Source organism: Mustela putorius, unplaced genomic scaffold (assembly GCF_011764305.1).
Source record: "Mustela putorius furo isolate JIRA1106 unplaced genomic scaffold, ASM1176430v1.1 tig00003896_pilon_pilon_pilon, whole genome shotgun sequence".
Taxonomy (NCBI): Eukaryota; Metazoa; Chordata; class Mammalia; order Carnivora; family Mustelidae; genus Mustela; species Mustela putorius.
In genome coordinates this window covers 7,625,362-7,642,041 of record NW_025422045.1, presented here as the reverse complement: position 1 = coordinate 7,642,041, position 16,680 = coordinate 7,625,362, and the positions used below count along the sequence as shown (strand labels likewise).

The 16,680-nt window shown below is 47.4% G+C and overlaps 1 long non-coding RNA gene across 1 annotated transcript; it reads left to right on the top strand.

Moving 5' to 3' along the window:
* Positions 1-6,693: 6,693 nt before the first annotated feature.
* Positions 6,694-15,059, top strand: LOC101679880. Its single transcript, XR_001180513.2, has 3 exons — positions 6,694-7,660; positions 14,810-14,924; positions 15,019-15,059. It is a non-coding gene; the product is annotated as an uncharacterized LOC101679880 (long non-coding RNA).
* The last annotated feature ends 1,621 nt before the right edge of the window (positions 15,060-16,680 follow it).

Here is a 16,680-nt window from a genome sequence, read left to right as displayed (position 1 = left end):
CACAGGGCAAAGGCAATGAAAGGGGGGGGGCGCTTTGAGAATGCCTTTGAAGCCCAGCAGCCAGAAGAAGCCACGTGCCCATGCCGCCCCATACAGAGGCTCAGTCCCTGCAGTGTGTCTGCTGGCAGATGGCGGGTGCCCTCCAGGTGGGAAGATCAAGGGAGCAGCTGGCAATGGGAACCAGGTATGTAGGGTTGGCTCTGAAGAAGGCTGTGTTGGCCAGCTGACACTTTAAAGGTGAAAGAAACCACAGTGTACTCTGAGGCGAATGGAATATTCCAGTGACAAAAGCTATGCTAGGTTGAAAAGGCAGGTCTTCAAAGGGATCTGAGGGAGCCCTGCCCCAGAGTGTTTGCCTGTATATTTTTGCTGGGTGCTACATTAATATTTCACAAATGCACACATAAATATTTGAGTGCTCTGTGTTTTAATGTCAATCTCACCAGCCTTCCTGACTCCAAATCTTAGATCACTTTTGCTTTTTCCACTCACATATTTATTTGGTGAAAATCCTATTTGGGAAGCAAATGCAGACCATATCATAAGAGGTGAACCACAGAATCTCTGCGAAAGAAAAGTCAAGCCCAGTGCTCTACAGACAAAATCTATATGAAAAGAGCTAAACTGAGGACTGAGATATCACAAGGAATTTTATCTGACACTGGCTTGTAGAACTTTCTTTCCGTCTGGTTCCCAGCTCAATGTCATCCGGTCATTGTTCTGTTCCGGGAAGCTGGACCCCAAAGAATATTGTTTTCTTCAGTGGTCAGCTGAGAGGATCCCATTCTAAGCAAACCTTGATGGGCTTAGGGATGGGAGCAATTGAAGAGCGGTAAACAATGGGTAATTGACATTTCAAAAAGCAGAAACACACTCATAGTTTCTCTCACTAGTTCTTTTTCTCTCCCTCTCCATCCATTTGTAAGTCATAATATATAGCTCAAGTACATATTTTAGTAATGTCTTCAGTAACTGGATAAAATTCATGTTCCCACTTCTTAATCTAAAAAACAGTTGATTGTATTATCTAGGAAGAAGTAATTTTGTAAGGATTTTTCGCCCTGTGAATCACTGATCTCCATCCCTGAGCTAGAAGAAAAACAAGAGGAAAAGAAAACAATAGAAGCTCGTAGTAATTTTTAAAAACCTGTTCTGCAAGAGGAACCCTTCATATGCAGGCTTTTACTGTATCCTCTTCATAACCTTATAAAAGGGAACAAGAGCCCCATTTATACAGATGAGGAAGCTGAGACTCAACAGAGTTAAGAAATTTGCATGCAATCTCACAGCTTGAGCACTTAAGATCTAGATTCAGCCCAGTTTTGCCTATCCCCAACCCATATTCTTCTCTCTGTTCCGGATACACCCTGTGGAGTGAAAAAAAAAAAAGCATCCCAGACAAGCACATACAGTATGATATTATTTTGGCAAAGCTCAAAAACGATAGTTTTTGAGGAATACATGCAAATATGATAAAACCATATGTTACAAGCAAGGCAATGACACAGCTCAAAATTCAAGGCCAAGCTCACCTTGAGATGAGGAGGGGCTCATCTGAGCTGAGACAGGGAGGAGCACAAAGGCGGGTGCTAGCTGTTGGCAGTGTTCTAGCCAACACTGCATTCACGGTGGACTCCTGGAAGTTCATTATTATGCTTTTTTACTTACATAATAGGTATCTACTCTTTTGCATCTATCAAATATTACATTAAAATAATTAAAAAGAGGAAGTGAGGGCGCCTGGGTGGCTCAGTGGGTTAAGCCGCTGCCTTCAACTCTGGTCATGATCTCAGGGTCCTGGGATCGAGTCCCGCATCGGGCTCTCTGCTCAGCAGGGAGCCTGCTTCCCTCTCTCTCTGCCTGCCTCTCCGTCTACTTGTGATCTCTCTGTCAAATAAATAAATAAAATCTTTAAAAAAAAAAAAAAAAGGAAGTGAGGTGAAAAAAAGGAAGAGCTTAATGGCCGTCAGGTCAACCGATGCTTGAGTGGACGGCACATGAAGCTGTATCGTGACTACCCCTGGGTGGTCCTTGCCCCTTGCAACTCAAGGATGGGCTTTTCTCTGTTCTTTTATTGGCACTTTGATGAGAGCTCATTCTGCTACCCTATGAGAGTCCCTAGGTTGCGTTCATAGTCTCATTTTGTTTTATTTTTTGAGAGAGAGAGAGCGAGAGAGCCCAAGCAAGGCAGGGAGGGGCAGAGGGAGAAGGAGAGAGAGACAATCTTAAGCAGGCTTCACGCCCAGGGCAGAGCCTGATGCAGGGCTCAATCTCATGGCCCTGAGACCAGGACCCGAGAGGAAATCAAAAGTCAGATACTTAACTAACTGAGCCACCCAGGCACCCCATTCATATGCCCATTTTATTTATTTATTTTTAAGATTTTATTTATTTATTTGACAGAGATCACAAGTAGGCAGAGAGGCAGGCAGAGAGAGAGAAGAGGAAGCAGACTCCCCATTTAGCAGAGAGCCTGATGTGGGGCTCGATCCCAGGACCATGAGATCATGACCTGAGCCGAAGGCAGAGGCTTTAACCCACTGAGCCACCCAGGTGCCCCTCATATGCCCATTTTAAAGAAAGGGGGCAAAAAAAAAACTCCCCCTGCCCCTCCCAGCTCCACCTCCTCACTCATCACCTCCCCTTGGAGTTTGCCTAAGGACCCTGGTCTGAGGACATCTTCCAAGCCCAAGTAGATTGAGCTCACCACCTCTTGCTCTGGGTGACTTCACATCTCTGAGTTTAAACCCAGAAGCTGGGGTGCCTGGGTGGCTCAGTGGGTTAAGCCGCTGCCTTTGGCTCAGGTCATGATCTCGGGGTCCTGGGATCAAGTCCCGCATCGGGCTCTCTGCTCAGCAGGGAGCCTGGTTCCCTCTCTCCCTCTCTCTCTCTCTCTCTCTGCCTGCCTCTCCATTTACTTGTGATCTCTCTCTGTCAAATAAATAAATAAAGTCTTTAAAAAATAATAATAAAAAATAAACCCAGAAGCTGGATAGGATCTGAAAAGCCATGTGGGCCATTTCCCTGTTCCTGGGCAGGACTGCACTTAGGTTTCTTTATCTCATTTTGAATTGAGAGAAGGGGATCCTGTGCCTTTCCTCAATTCCCCTTTCTGGTTCTTATCAGTTCTAATATCTCACCACTCAGAGCACAAAAACCTGGACTAAATTCTGCCATTTTCATCTGTTGCATCTTGATCTTGTCATTCAATTTTATTATTTTTTTTTTAAGCAGGGAGGAATAAACTTGAGAGATCACAAGTAGGCAGAGAGGCAGGCAGAGAGAGGAGGGAAGCAGGCCCCCCGCTGAGCAGAGAGCCCGATGTAGGGTTCTATCCCAGGACCCTGAGATCATGACCTGAGGCGAAGGCAGAGGCTTAACCCACTGAGCCACACAGGTGCCCCTTGTCATTCAACTTTTATGGGCCTTTATTTTTTTTTTAATTTCATTTATTTAAGTAATCTCTATTCCCAACGTGGGGCTTGACTCATGACCCCAAGATCAAGAGCCACATGCTCTACTAACTGAGCCAGCCAGGTGCCCCTGGACCTTGGTCTTTTTTTTTTTTTTTTTTTTTTTTTTTAATCTGTGAAATGGTCTTGAGCGCCTTATTGAAACCAATTCTGCAAAGGAGATTTGTCAGCTTTGAAGAACTTGGCAAACCTAAGGGATTTATTATTTACATAATTTAACTGCACTCTAGGACCATAGTCAACTTTGAGAAGTGCTAAAAAAGAAAGACCATGGCCAATGATGGCATCAAACGCTGGTGGCTTAGACTCTTGGTAGAAGGCCCTTGGGGGCTGGATGCAGCTCTTGCTCAGCTCTTCTGCTCCGACAAGCCGTGTGATGCCTGATTCTGCACACTCAACAAAGATCTACTAAACACAGCGGGGAGCACGAGGGCCTTCCCCCCCACACTGGTGTCCGAGGCTCTCTGCTGGCCACCCAGCTCTCCCCTCTCTGGAGGGGGTCTGCTGAGAGGCCAGAAGCAGAAACAGGCACTGAGTGTGCTGCTTTGTGTTTTCATTCAGAACATGTGGTATGATTACTAAAGATCTGAGGAGGAAAGGCAGGGTGGAGGGAGTGATGGGAGGAACGAAGGGAGGAGAGAAAGAGAGAAATGTGGGTGGTGTAGAGGTGGCCACAAGGCTCTCTCCTTCAGGGACAGCCTGTAGGAAAGAGCACCATTAGGGGCCAGACCCCCAGCTCCCCAGCACCTTTAGGATCCACCAGACCATTCACACCAAACCATTCTCTCCCCAGGCTGATGACTGAGCCAGTGACTGAACATGGCAGGGCTGGGGGCCAGATGAGGGGAATGGTAGGTTCTAGAACCAGGGCCCTCTAATCCAGTGTGGGACCCACTAATCCTTGTTCTGGGACTCGCCAGCCCCTGGCTGAGACCCTCTCAGAGCTGCACGGCAATCTGAGCCCCTTCCTATCCAACCCTCCTTCCTTCCCTCTCTCTTGTCTTTGGGGTCAGACCTCTTAGTGGTCTGAAACTCCCCCATGCCCACTCCTGCTCCCTTGCCCTTCATCTTTCCTACGTGACCTCTCACCCAGATCTCCTGCACCTCTGATTCTGTCCTGGCATCTGCTTCCCAAAGGACCTGCACTCACATGGGGAGAAAGGGAGACAGCCGGAAAGTTTGAACTTGTGCCTCCTTCCTTCTCCACGGATCTCCTTTGGCAGTCATAGACTGGCAAGCCATCTCACTCACTCGATGGCTGGGTGCAAAGCCACCAGTGCTCAGCTCACGTCTTTTTAAAAAGTAATGGTGGTTTGTGTCTTTAGCTAAAAAGCAGTTCCTTCCCCCATCCAACCCTCTCTCCTTCCCTTCCTTCCTATCTCTCCACCTAACGTGGGGACTGAACTCACGACCCCAAGATCAAGAGTTGCATGCTCCACCGACTGAGTCAGCCAGGTATATTTCTTTAAGTAAAAACAAATCCTCTGTATCTCCCCTTTCTCTTGTCTCTCATCTTGAATCCCAGAATCCTGAACATGGCCCAGGATGCGCCTCGTGATCAGGCCCATGCCTGTTGCTTTAGCCTTTGAGGCTTTTGCTCACTGTGTTCCCCTCACAGGCATCAAAACGCTTCTCGATTGCTTCTGGACCAGAGCATTTGTCCTCTGTCCAAGCCCCACCTACTTTCTACCTTTTGGGAGTTAATTTCTAATTTTTTAGGTCCTAGTTTAAATGACACTTCCTGGGGCGCCATCGGGCTCTCTGCTCAGCAGGGAGCCTGCTTCCCCCTCTCTCTCTGCCTGCCTCTCTGCCTACTTGTGATCTGTCTGTCAAATAAATAAATAAAATCTTTTAAAAAAAAAATGACACTTCCTGTGACCCTCCCCCCTTCCAGTAGAGCTTTGGTCTGGGTTCTATTACCTCATGTTACACCTTCACGACACTCATTCATTTTAATTAAATATTGCATTAGTTTTCTGGGACTTCCATAAGAAAGTACCACAGACTGGTGTGGGCTTAAACAACTCAACTTCATTTTCTCATAGTTCTAGATGCCAGAAGCCCAAGATCAAGTTGTCAGAAGGGTTGGTTTCTTCTAAGGTCTCTCTCATTGGCCTCCCCGCTGAGTGTCTGTGTCATAACCTCACAACTCCAGTCATATTGGATTAGGAACCCTCATCTGACCTCGTCTTACCTTAATTACCTCTTTATAAGGGTTATGTACCTTCAAATACAGGGTCAGTCGAAGGTTTTGGAGCTTAGGACTTCAACATATGAATTTCAGGGGGAACGGAGGGAGACACATTCAGTACATAACAGCGACTTACTTCAAGAATTACTTGAGGGACGCCTGCGTCGCTCAGTCGGTTAACCATCTACCTTCACCTCGGTCTGTGATCCCAGAGTCCTGGGATGGAGTCCCCCATCAGGCTCCCTGTTCAGCCAGGAGCCTGTTTCTCCCTCTGCCTGCTGCTCCCCCTGCCTGTGCTCTCTTTCTCACTCTCTGACAAATAAATACATAAAATTCTAAAAAAAAAAAAAATTACTTGAGGTTTTGATGTCTGTCTCCTCTGGCATGCCATACACTTCATAGGAGCAGGACTGGGACTCTCCATTTGCTGTTTTCTGTGTAGTGTCTGTGGGGGCTTAGTAGGTATTAATGGATGGAGCTAATGAAGAGATTGTCTTTCCTTGGTTGATCCAAAATGGCAAGTGTAGATGGAGGACCTCAGCAAGAAGCCAAAACAGAGCTCTGAAGACTGGGGAATGGGCAGCCATCTTCTCCCAGCATGGCCAGCCCTCATGGATATAGTCCAGTGCACAATGGTGTTGAAGGCCTACTGTGCATCAGACTTTCATCTGACCTTAAAGGATGGATAAGTTTCTGTAAGAGAAGGGAAAAGAAGGTATGGATCTGTGTTCTGATTTCTTGTCCTTATGCCTTTCCATGATTGGACTTTGGAAAGTTACCAAAGAGCTGGTAGCCACCTGTTAGAGTTGGAGAAGCATTCAAGGTTAAGCATGGAGGACAGATATGACTCTGACTCAGTCCTTTGGAAGAGAGAGAGAGAGAGAGTGTGTGTGTGTGTGTGTGTGTACACATGGGTGTGTGTTTCTGGGTGTTCCCAGGTATCTGTGTGTGTGCATGTTTCCTTGTGGGTGTATTTAGATGTGCATGTGTACACATATCACTGGATATGTCTGAGTTTTCTGTATGTATGCATCTGCTTGTGTGTCTAGGTGTGTCTGGGTGTGTGCATCCATCTCTGTGTGGGTATATCTGGATGTCTGGGTATTGTCCCAAAGAACTCATGGGGCAAGTGTCTCTGGGCCCAGGCTTGGCTGCATCTGTTCTGATGCCGTCAGACCTCTGAGGCTGGTCTGTTTGACATTCCAGGGGACAGGATTGAGGACAGCTACATCTGCTGAGTCATAAGGATGTGGGCTGTATGTGTTCACAGTTGGACGTATCTCCTTTCACACACGGGGAGGGGAGATTTCAGTTGGGCCAGCTGACCATGTGTTCTTTCAGAAGGTCATGACCTCAGCCAGCCCCAGGAAGGAGTGGAAATGAGAATGTTTATGAGATCTGGAGGTTGGCAGAAGGCGAGCTGAGACCCGGGTGTTCTCCAGCTGGGTCCCCTGGGTCACGGCTTTCTCAGGCCATTCCAATCAACCAAGTTGCTGCCTTTCAAGCTGACTGATGGGCATTTCCTGGTGGGGTAGGAGGCCAGGGAGGGTTGTCTTGAATGGTACAAATAGTAGACCTCACCCAACTCTTACAATCAGTGCTGCTCCTGGATAGGCCCCACCAAGCCTTGAGTCTAGACTCCAGAAAATCCTCCTCTTTCCTCTTCAACCAACCAACCAACCAACCAACAAACCAAAAAATAAACAAAAAGCACTACAACAGTTTACTTAGCCAAAATGCAATCAAGTGAGTCTTTCAAACTGCTGAGTCATAAGGATGTGGGCTGTATGTGTTCACAGTTGGACGTATCTCCTTTCACACACGGGGAGGGGAGATTTCAGTTGGGCCAGCTGACCATGTGTTCTTTCCCCAGTAAAATTTTCCCCAGGGATGGCAGGGGCAGGAAGCCTCAGTCCCAGCCTCCTTGACTGGAATGGGTTGTATAGGATGTTTCCCAGGAGCAGATGGGAAAGGGCAGGAGGACATTCACCCACAGGTGTGTACTTGGTAAGGCATCATGGGTGGGGAAAGGGTTTGAGCAGGCATGGGACATAAGTATATACTGACTGAGAGTTCAGACATGCCTGGTGTGGTGCTAGGCACTGATCCCCAGGAGCCCCAGAGGGAGCAAACCTATAGATATTCAGCTTACTCATAGATAAGCTGCTGGAGGCACAGGTGTGGAAGAGGTGAAGGAAGTGGGTACAGGTGCATCAAGGAAGGGTTAATCATTCTGAGGAGGCCATAATCAAAAGAGGGAGGTTTGTTGGCCTGAAGTAGGGTCTCTCACCACTGGTCATGTCTTATAATCAGACAGTGAAGGCCACGGACATAAACTCATGCTTGCCTACCATCACTCTCTGGTAAGTTCCGGCCAGCCTGTGGAGTCTCGAGACGACCTAGAATGTGGAAGAGTAGGCTTGGCGGACTGCCCTGGGAAGAGAGGGGCCTGAGAAGGAGGTTGGAGTGATCAGTACCTGCCTAACCAGGGACTTGAGCAGCTTTGTAGATGCTCATTCAGCCTCACTGAGGGAACCCAGAGGCAACAGGGAGCTCACACTCTGCCGGTGGGACTTCAAGAGCTGGTGTCAAACCGTTCGCTTTATTACAAGTTCTTTCTTAATCTGGTCTCCCTGAAGATCGATTCATCATCCTGGTTCTGTCTTCTGGGGTCACATGCATTTAACAAATAGAGGTAGACAAAGATGACAAAAGTCCATGTCCTCAGGAAGTCCACAGACCAGTGACAGGTACAGCTGTTTGCAGGGCAGGATGAAATAGGAGCTAAGCTGTGAGCTGAGGGTGTGTGTGTGTGGTGGGGGAGAGTCTTTCCTCAGGCCTGACGGGAGCTCTGGGGGCGTCTGGAGGAGAGGACATTACAAATAGGCAGCATCTTTTTTTTTTTTTCTCCCCCTTAAGATTTATTTATTTATTTGAGAGAGAGAGATCAGGAGAGGGGCAGTGGGAAAGGGACAGGTAACTCCCAGTGAGTGCAGAGTCCCATGCGGGGCTCCATCTCCTGATGAATCATGACCTGAGCCGAAATCAAGAGTTTCAGCTTCTTTAAGGGGATTTGTGTTTGTGGAGGGGCCGTGGGGGCCAGGCCAGGAGCGGCTTGAGCAAAGACACAGAGCCAGGAGGAGCCTGGCAGGGCAGAGGCCTGGTGTGGAGGGGAGCTGAGCCGACCATGGAAATCGGATCCCAGAGGTCTTGAATGCAGACCTGGGCCTTCATTCAGTGAGCCATGGGGAGGTCCAGAGGGTTTGTGAGACTTTATGGGAGCTGGGATATACATCAGCTATTCTCAAGCATCCCCTGGGGTCTGTTAGAAATGCAGGTTCTAAGCCCTACTCCAGACCTGCTGAATCACAGACTCTGGGGGTGGGACCTAACGATCTGCTTTAACGAGCCCTGCAGGTGATTCCGATGCCATCTCGAGAAAAATAAAATAATGAAAAGCTGAGGGGAGGCCAGGATGGGAGGGTTCTGGAGGAGGAAGACCAGTCAGGGCTCCTGGACTCAGCTGTACCAGCCGGAAGCAGGCCTGGCTTGGGGAGGGGGCAGGAAGCATTGGACAGATTGGGGGTCCAGTGCCAGCTCCTCCTCTTCTAGCTGCAAGAACCTGGGCAAAGGTCTGGCCTTTCCTGGGCCTCAACTTCTGCATCTTCAAAAAGGAGTCCTGACCTGCCGAGGACCAAGGGGCTTCATGGGACACAGGACTTGCAGTGCTAATCCCACAAGCATCCAAGGCAAACCGGGACAGTGAGTCACCCACCCCTTGTGCAGTGCCCAGAGAGAAACACTTCCCATGATGTTTATGGAGGGGATGGGTAGGGAGTAGGGCTGCTGGGTTGCCCAAGCCCGGTCTCGGGAGTTGTGCGTCCCTCTTGCCATCTGTTTCCAGTGCTCAGTGGACCTGGCCAGAGCCCCTTCCACATGCCTCTGCCTGGGTCTGGCTCTGGAAACCAGCAGAAAGGGAGATGGGGCCCAGGCTTGAGGCAGGGACGAAAGGCTGGCTCTCCATGGCCCTCTCGCTGGCCCAGTGCCTGGGTCACATGAAATACAATATGGCTGATGCCTTTCAGACCTTGCTGATGCTGCCACAGGCTGAAAATACCCAGGGCCTTGGCCTGGGCGCCTGGCTGACTCTCCTGGGCCAGGAGTGAGGGGAGCGGCTGTGGTGTCTGTTTACCCTACTGCTCTGGTCTCTGCTGGGTTCTTGCCACTTTAGCCATGGCCAGGGGTCCGGTGTGGTGGTATTACAGGGCCCTGTGGCCTCCCGCCTTTCCTATGTGGAAAGTTTTTTAAAACAGGAGCCTGAGGCGTAAACACCAGATAGAAAAGTTACCCACGGAAGCTTTCTCAGAGAAGTGGGGCAGCTTCTTTCTGAAGACCCCGAGAACCCTCTCCATGTGTTTTGCTGGGGACTGGGGATGGATTAGGGTGATCTGTTGAGGCCGGAGACCCAGAGCCATAGAGCCTGCTTCTTCCAAAACTAATGGGGGATGAACTGAGGTCACTGCCAAGAGAAACGCAACAGATATCAGGAAGGACCTAATGTCTCCCTCATTCTCTTCCCCTTTCCTGCCGGGCGGTACTATTTCCCTTGTTCTGCTGCTAGGATGCCCTATACTCCTCCAGGGCTGCCTCCAGCGCAAACTGTCTGGGGAGCAACTGAGGCTCCCCTACTCCAAGCATGCACCCATTCATCCCTAGGAGTCCAGACTCCCAAACCTGCGAGCCCTTGTGCATAGCTGCCCCTCTTCCCTGGAAAGAACCTTCCTACCCAGGCTGGAGATGTCAGCCTCAAGTGTGCAAACACTGCATTTGAGGTCGGGCCAGTCCTCTGGGTTTGAAGCTCAGTTCTTGCACCTTCTTTGATCAGGTGACTTTTGGCAAGGAACTGAACCTCAGGTTTTCCCTCTTGTAAATGGGGAGGACAACATGTTCCTTGCGAGGCTGTGCGGATTAGAGGAGACGAGCAGATGCGTGTGAGCTAGTATCATAAGCGTGCATTACATTACACTCAGACCGTTGTTCCCGCTGCTCCAACGATGCTTCTCACTGATGTCATACAGTAAAAGAACAAGAATAAAAATATAAATGAGGAAACTGGAGCAGAAGGAAGAGGGGGATAGAGACTCCTTGTAGTATTTTTGCCCCTGGCAACTGCTCTGCTGACTGCCATGCTGTTGGCAGGTGCCTTAATATGAATAAGGAGCCACACCCCTTATCCTTACTTCCACCATGCTTTCTCCTGGGTTTCCCCACCCTGTGCGCTGGGCGTGTGGCCTCCCTACCATCGCCTGTATGCAAGGCAGGTTAGTTAGCAAGTCTCACCACCCAGCCATGAGGCACACCAGCACCCCCCCCCACCCAACCTGACCCCCGTGACTCTACCATGACCATCGCCACGTGCAAAGCGGGCTCTCTTCCTACCTATCTGTGCCAGGTGTAGTTGGATGGGAGAAGCACCGGCAACAGTGGTCCCACCTGTCCTGTGCCTGTGATGGTATGTGCAGGATTTGCAGGGCGATTTGCAGATATTCTCTTTAGTCTTTATAACAATCCCAAGGAAGAACTATTGTCTCTGTTTTACCTATGAGGAATACCGAGGCTCAGAGGGGAGAATGAACTTTTTAAGACCACTTAGCAAATGAATGAACGGCAGAGCCCTGGTCAAAATCCAGTCCTATCTGGCTCCAAAGCCCGAGTGCTTTCCATCACACAATGGGGAGAAGACTCAAGGTGCAGGTCAGGGTCATCCACCTGGGACTGGGGCAAAACCCTCCCCTTGCTGGTCCTCTGTTTCTTCACTTGTGAATGAGGTGATGCCTAAGGTTAGGATTCTTTTCCCGTAGTGTCTGACTTCTGGAAGGTCCTCTGCCGCCACGGGTACAGAGAACAGCCAGGGCAGAGGTGTGGCACAGGTGACCTTGGTATTACCCACTTTCCTCTGATGAGGCCCTTCCTCCAGGCAGGCTGGCGTCTTCCCCCTGCCAGACAGCTTGGAACCCAGTATTCACCCCTCCCAGGCTGCTTTGCCTTGTTCTCGGAACATTCCTACCCACAGCCTTGAACAACATGTTTTCAATCTAATGTCTCATCTCCCTGGGGCTCTGCCATCTTTGAGAAGACCTGGGAGGAATGCTAAAATGCTACTCTGAATTAAGGGGAAAGAGGCTAGTGGGCTCTTTAGTTCAATGTTATCAGGAGCCTCTAGAAACAGTATCTTAACCCAAAAGAACAAATGACCAACTTAGTATTTTCATCAGTGCCTCTCTGGGTGCCCTCACCCTCCTGCACATTCACTGTAATTTTTTGCTCTGTTTGGCTCTCTCCTCAGACTGGGTGCTCCCTGAAGACGGGGATTGGGCCTTGTTCCCTGGCCAGAGGAAGTGCTTAATGGGGTGTGCAGGCCTCCCGGGGGAATGACTGGAACTGGATCAGGCCTGCCTGTGGGAATCTGGGACACCTCCTGAGTTCCCTCCCCTCACCAGCTAGACCAGAATTTATTCCTTGGTAGTTAAAAAGCAAGAAGGTAGAAAGAAGGAAGCAAAGTGTTTAGCAAGACCAGAGGCACAGAGATTTCTTTTCCCTCAGCCTTTCCAATGTTGAATCCTCCCGGCAATGTGGTCACAGTAAGCTCCCAGGAGTCAGACTACTCTCTTTTGGTCAGGGGGAGTAAAATTTATGAAGAAGTAACAAAGGGGAAGAGAATTAACATTTATCAAATTCTTGCTATGCAGAGGCATTTTTCTAGGTTTGTGTGCAAACTTTATCTGAGCTATATCTGTACCCATTTGGCAGATGAGAAAACTGAGGACCTAGAAGGTTAAGCCATGTGAGATGACAAGGCTAGCAGATAGTGGCATCAGGGTTTGAACTCAGACCTAACTTTAAAATCCATGCTCTGTGTGCTCCTGCAGCCTGCCTCTGGTGGCTCCTTGGGACATAGAGGTTCTAGAAATCTGGGAAGCCACGCCTCTTTCCAGTCAAGACCCTGACACACAGCTGTGTGCTCCCTGGAGCCATCCAGCCTGTGGGCACAATGCCATGTTACCGTCCCTCTTCTGTATCTGCGGAGCATCCTTACAGATTTTTTAGAGGGGTGCTTTGGACTCTTGTCTGACTGAGGCCACCAGGTGGCGCAGCATAAGCCATGGGACCTTAACTCCGAGGTCTAAAGGCTCTGCGGTTTCTTAGGGATCTTCCATGACAGGCCAGGTCTTCGCTAAGACGATCTTGGTTAACCAAAGCTACAGGTCCAATTCCTGAGAGTATGGCTTGATCTTCTGAACTGGGTTTCAGGAATCTGTCACTATTTTTATGCTGCATGTTTACATTTTTTGAATGGTGAAGTAACAGTCACATGTTTCAAAAATGTTAAAGTATGAAAAGATACATGGAGAAAAATCTCCATTTGCTCTCCAGCAAGTATTTACTCTTATTAGTTACTTGTGAATTCTTCTAGAGGTTATACCTTTGTATATAATATTATATATAATCTATGTATAAAGTTTTACATAAGAGCACAAATATAATAATCCATAAGGGTATTCTTCCCCCTTTTTAATACAAATGGTTGCTCTCTTTTTACTACCTGATTATTATTTTGTTTTATTCAATTTCAGAATATACATCTAATCACAAGTTTTATAAAAAGGAAAAGCTATATTACAGTCCTTCATTAAATAAGACTTAAGTTGTCATTTAAAGCAATAAAATGACTAATCTGAGCCTTATTTCATGGGGTCACATACAAATATGAAATGTATATATCTAACAAAAGAAGCAAGAAGAATAGATTTTAATTAAAGTGACAAAATAATGGATTTTTTGTGTGTGTGGTCTTGCAAAGCATAGGTTATCACAAGTAAAAATATTAATAAGCAGTAGCTATTGATCTGGTAGGAATAGGAATATCTCAATCATAATTCTTATTATAAAAATTGACTTGATTTTTTTAAAAGACTTTATTTATTTGACAGAGAGAGAGCACAGGCAGGGGGAGGAGCAGATGAGACAGAGAGAGAAACAGACTCTTCACTGAGCAGGGAGCCTGATGTGGGGCTCGATCCCAGGACTCTGAGATCATGACCTGAGCCGAAGGCAGGTGCTTAACCTACTGAGCCACCCAGGTGCTCCTTCACTTAATTTTTTTTAATTGACTAACTCAAATTGTGGTTTTAGGACTGGTCTGGGCCACTAGGTTTGTGAGCCTTACTTCTTTGTCTCTCTTTAGCAATACTTGATTCCCACTTACACAGAATGGCCAAAAACGTTTGGTCATTAGGCTTCTTCCACCCAGCTTTCAAGTGATTCCACTCATTTAACTTAATGGAAATACAATATATGGAAATATAATAACATGCTACTTCTCATGGTTGTGTCTGGTTCTTTCCAGATGTCCCTCAGCTCTGGGAAGTCTTGGTTCTCATTTTCACCACTTTACGAGCTGGGTCCTTAACCTCTTGCTATAGGATAATGCCAAAGAGCTCGCTGTATATTACATTTTCTGAGTATCCTCAGCATGGGGTGAGCCCCATCCCTAACAACAGTGACCTGTGGGATCTGTTCCCACAATGTAGAGGTCTGTTTCCATCGTAGGGGTGAGAGTGTTACATGTTAACATATATACTTGGCTCCACACCTTGCTTTTTTCACCAAACAATATAGAGATATTTTTTCATATCAGTTCATAAAAAAAAAAAATCTTGCTTATTCTTTGTTACTATTATGTGGTAATCCACTGAATGAAAAAAAAAAACCAGATTTAAGTTGTTTCCTTTGCTGTTACAAATAAGGCTATCATGAACAACCCTGTGCATGTGTCATTTCATACATGTGTAATATCTGAGGGTAAATGCCTAGGAGTAGAATTGTTATGTCAAACGGTATGTGCATTTTTAATTTTTCCAAATATAGCAAAATTGCCCTTGATGAAGGTTATACCAATTTATACTTCTACCAGGAAAGTATTAGAGTGCTTGTTTCCCAACAACTTCACCAATGTGATTATGTTATCAATACCAGATTTTTGCTAATCTGATAATGTGAAAAATGATAGCTCAGCATTTGTTTTATTATGAGAGAATTTGTAGGCTGTTTTCATATTTTAAAGATCTATTTATCTTTTCTGCAGTTTGTCTGAGGAATCTGTCATTTATAAAATGCTCCTCACTTATATCATGAGACAGGATACAAAAAAGACCCCTCTGGGGTCAGAGGCAGCTCTTCTTGGAAGAAAGACATAATATGTAAGATGTAAAGATGGATATATTTAACTACATTCAAATCATAAACTTCTATGTAATAAACAATAGCGCTAAAAAATATTTAAAAACCTAACAGGTTTCCAAGATGCCCTTCAACGGACGAATGGATAAGGAAGATGTGGTCCATATACACAATGGAGTATTATGCCTCCATCAGAAAGGATGAATACCCAACTTTTGTAGCAACATGGACGGGACTGGAAGAGATTATGCTGAGTGAAATAAGTCAAGCAGAGAGAGTCAATTATCATATGGTTTCACTTATTTGTGGAGCATAACAAATAGCATGGAGGACAAGGGGTGTTAGAGAGGAAAAGGGAGTTGGGGTAAATTGGAAGGAGAGGTGAACCATGAGAGACTATGGACTCTAAAAACAATCTGAGGGGTTTGAAGTGGCGGGGGGGTGGGAGGTTGGGGTACCAGGTGGGGGGTATTAGAGAGGGCATGGATTGCATGGAGCACTGGGTGTGGTGGAAAAAATAATGAATACTGTTTTTCTGAAAATAAATTAATTAATTAAAAAAAATAAAAACCTAACAGGAAGAAATGTTTGCAACATGTATTCCTAATGTAACTTGCAGAAGAACTTCAAAAGAAGGAAAATGGACAGAATTCGGACTGTCTACATTCCCTCACCATCTTTGAAGCTTGCAAGGGAAGTGCTCATACCCCATGACTCCTCAACAAAGTCCCCTGAAGTGGGTGCTATCATTTCATAGATGAAGACTGTATGCTCAGAGAGGCTAAGGTCACACAGGTTGAGGAGAGGAAATGGGGTGTTGTATTTCTACCACACACAGCTCCCTGAAGCATGTAGAGACCTGGGTTCCTGCTCTGGCTTGGCCACACCTCCTAGGCAGCCTTGGGGAGGCCTCTCCTCCCACCGCCTGTCTTCCAATCTATAAAATGACTGGATTTTTAAGATCCTTACTAGGCGTGGTGGGAGTGGTGGAAAAGGGTAGGAGTCAAGTGGGGGGTAGGATGTGTGAGGCTGCACAGTAGAAGTGTGTCCATGATGGGGAGGTGGTGAGTATAAGTGTGTTCATGGTATGTGGACTGTGAGGGCGTTTCTGCAGGCAGAGGCCTCCTGCCAGGGAGTTCATGGGCTTTTACAAGAAGAGCTGCCTCTGGCCCCATCCCAGCAAACCAGGCCCCTGTGCAGTGGGGGGCATTGAGCCCGTATCCACTTTTGTCTCCAGGGCCCTCTTGCTATGCCTCTCCCCATTTTCCAGCAAGTTCTTCCTCAGGCTCTACTGTCCTGAGTTTGAAGGAAAGGGAAGGCACCTCTCACACCAGTGAGAGGTGCCATCTAAGAGTCCTTATAAGGGGAGGACAAAACTCAGTCCTAAAGAAAGACCGCCATTGGCAACAGCTGTGTGGGTGAGGCTGCTATTCTCATAGATAACCAAGGAGGGGCTCACAGCCAATAGATACTGATCCAGGAGGCCGGCCCTGTTGGGAGTCACCTTCTACCTTGTCAGCCTGGGGGGACAGTCTGAACAACTGACCTTAGCACAGACTGGAGGTCAGTAAACTATGATGGGAGCCGTGAGATCCAGCCACACAGCCTGCTGGACAGATGACCCCAGGGCCAGGCTGGGGCAGGTGTGGGACAGAGGAAAATGTCAACTCTACCCCACTCTCTCCACATGGCACTGTAACAGGGGCCTAGTTTGTCCCACATGGGTATATAACTTGACTAAATGGTCAACAAACATTCTCTTGGAGAAAGAGAGAA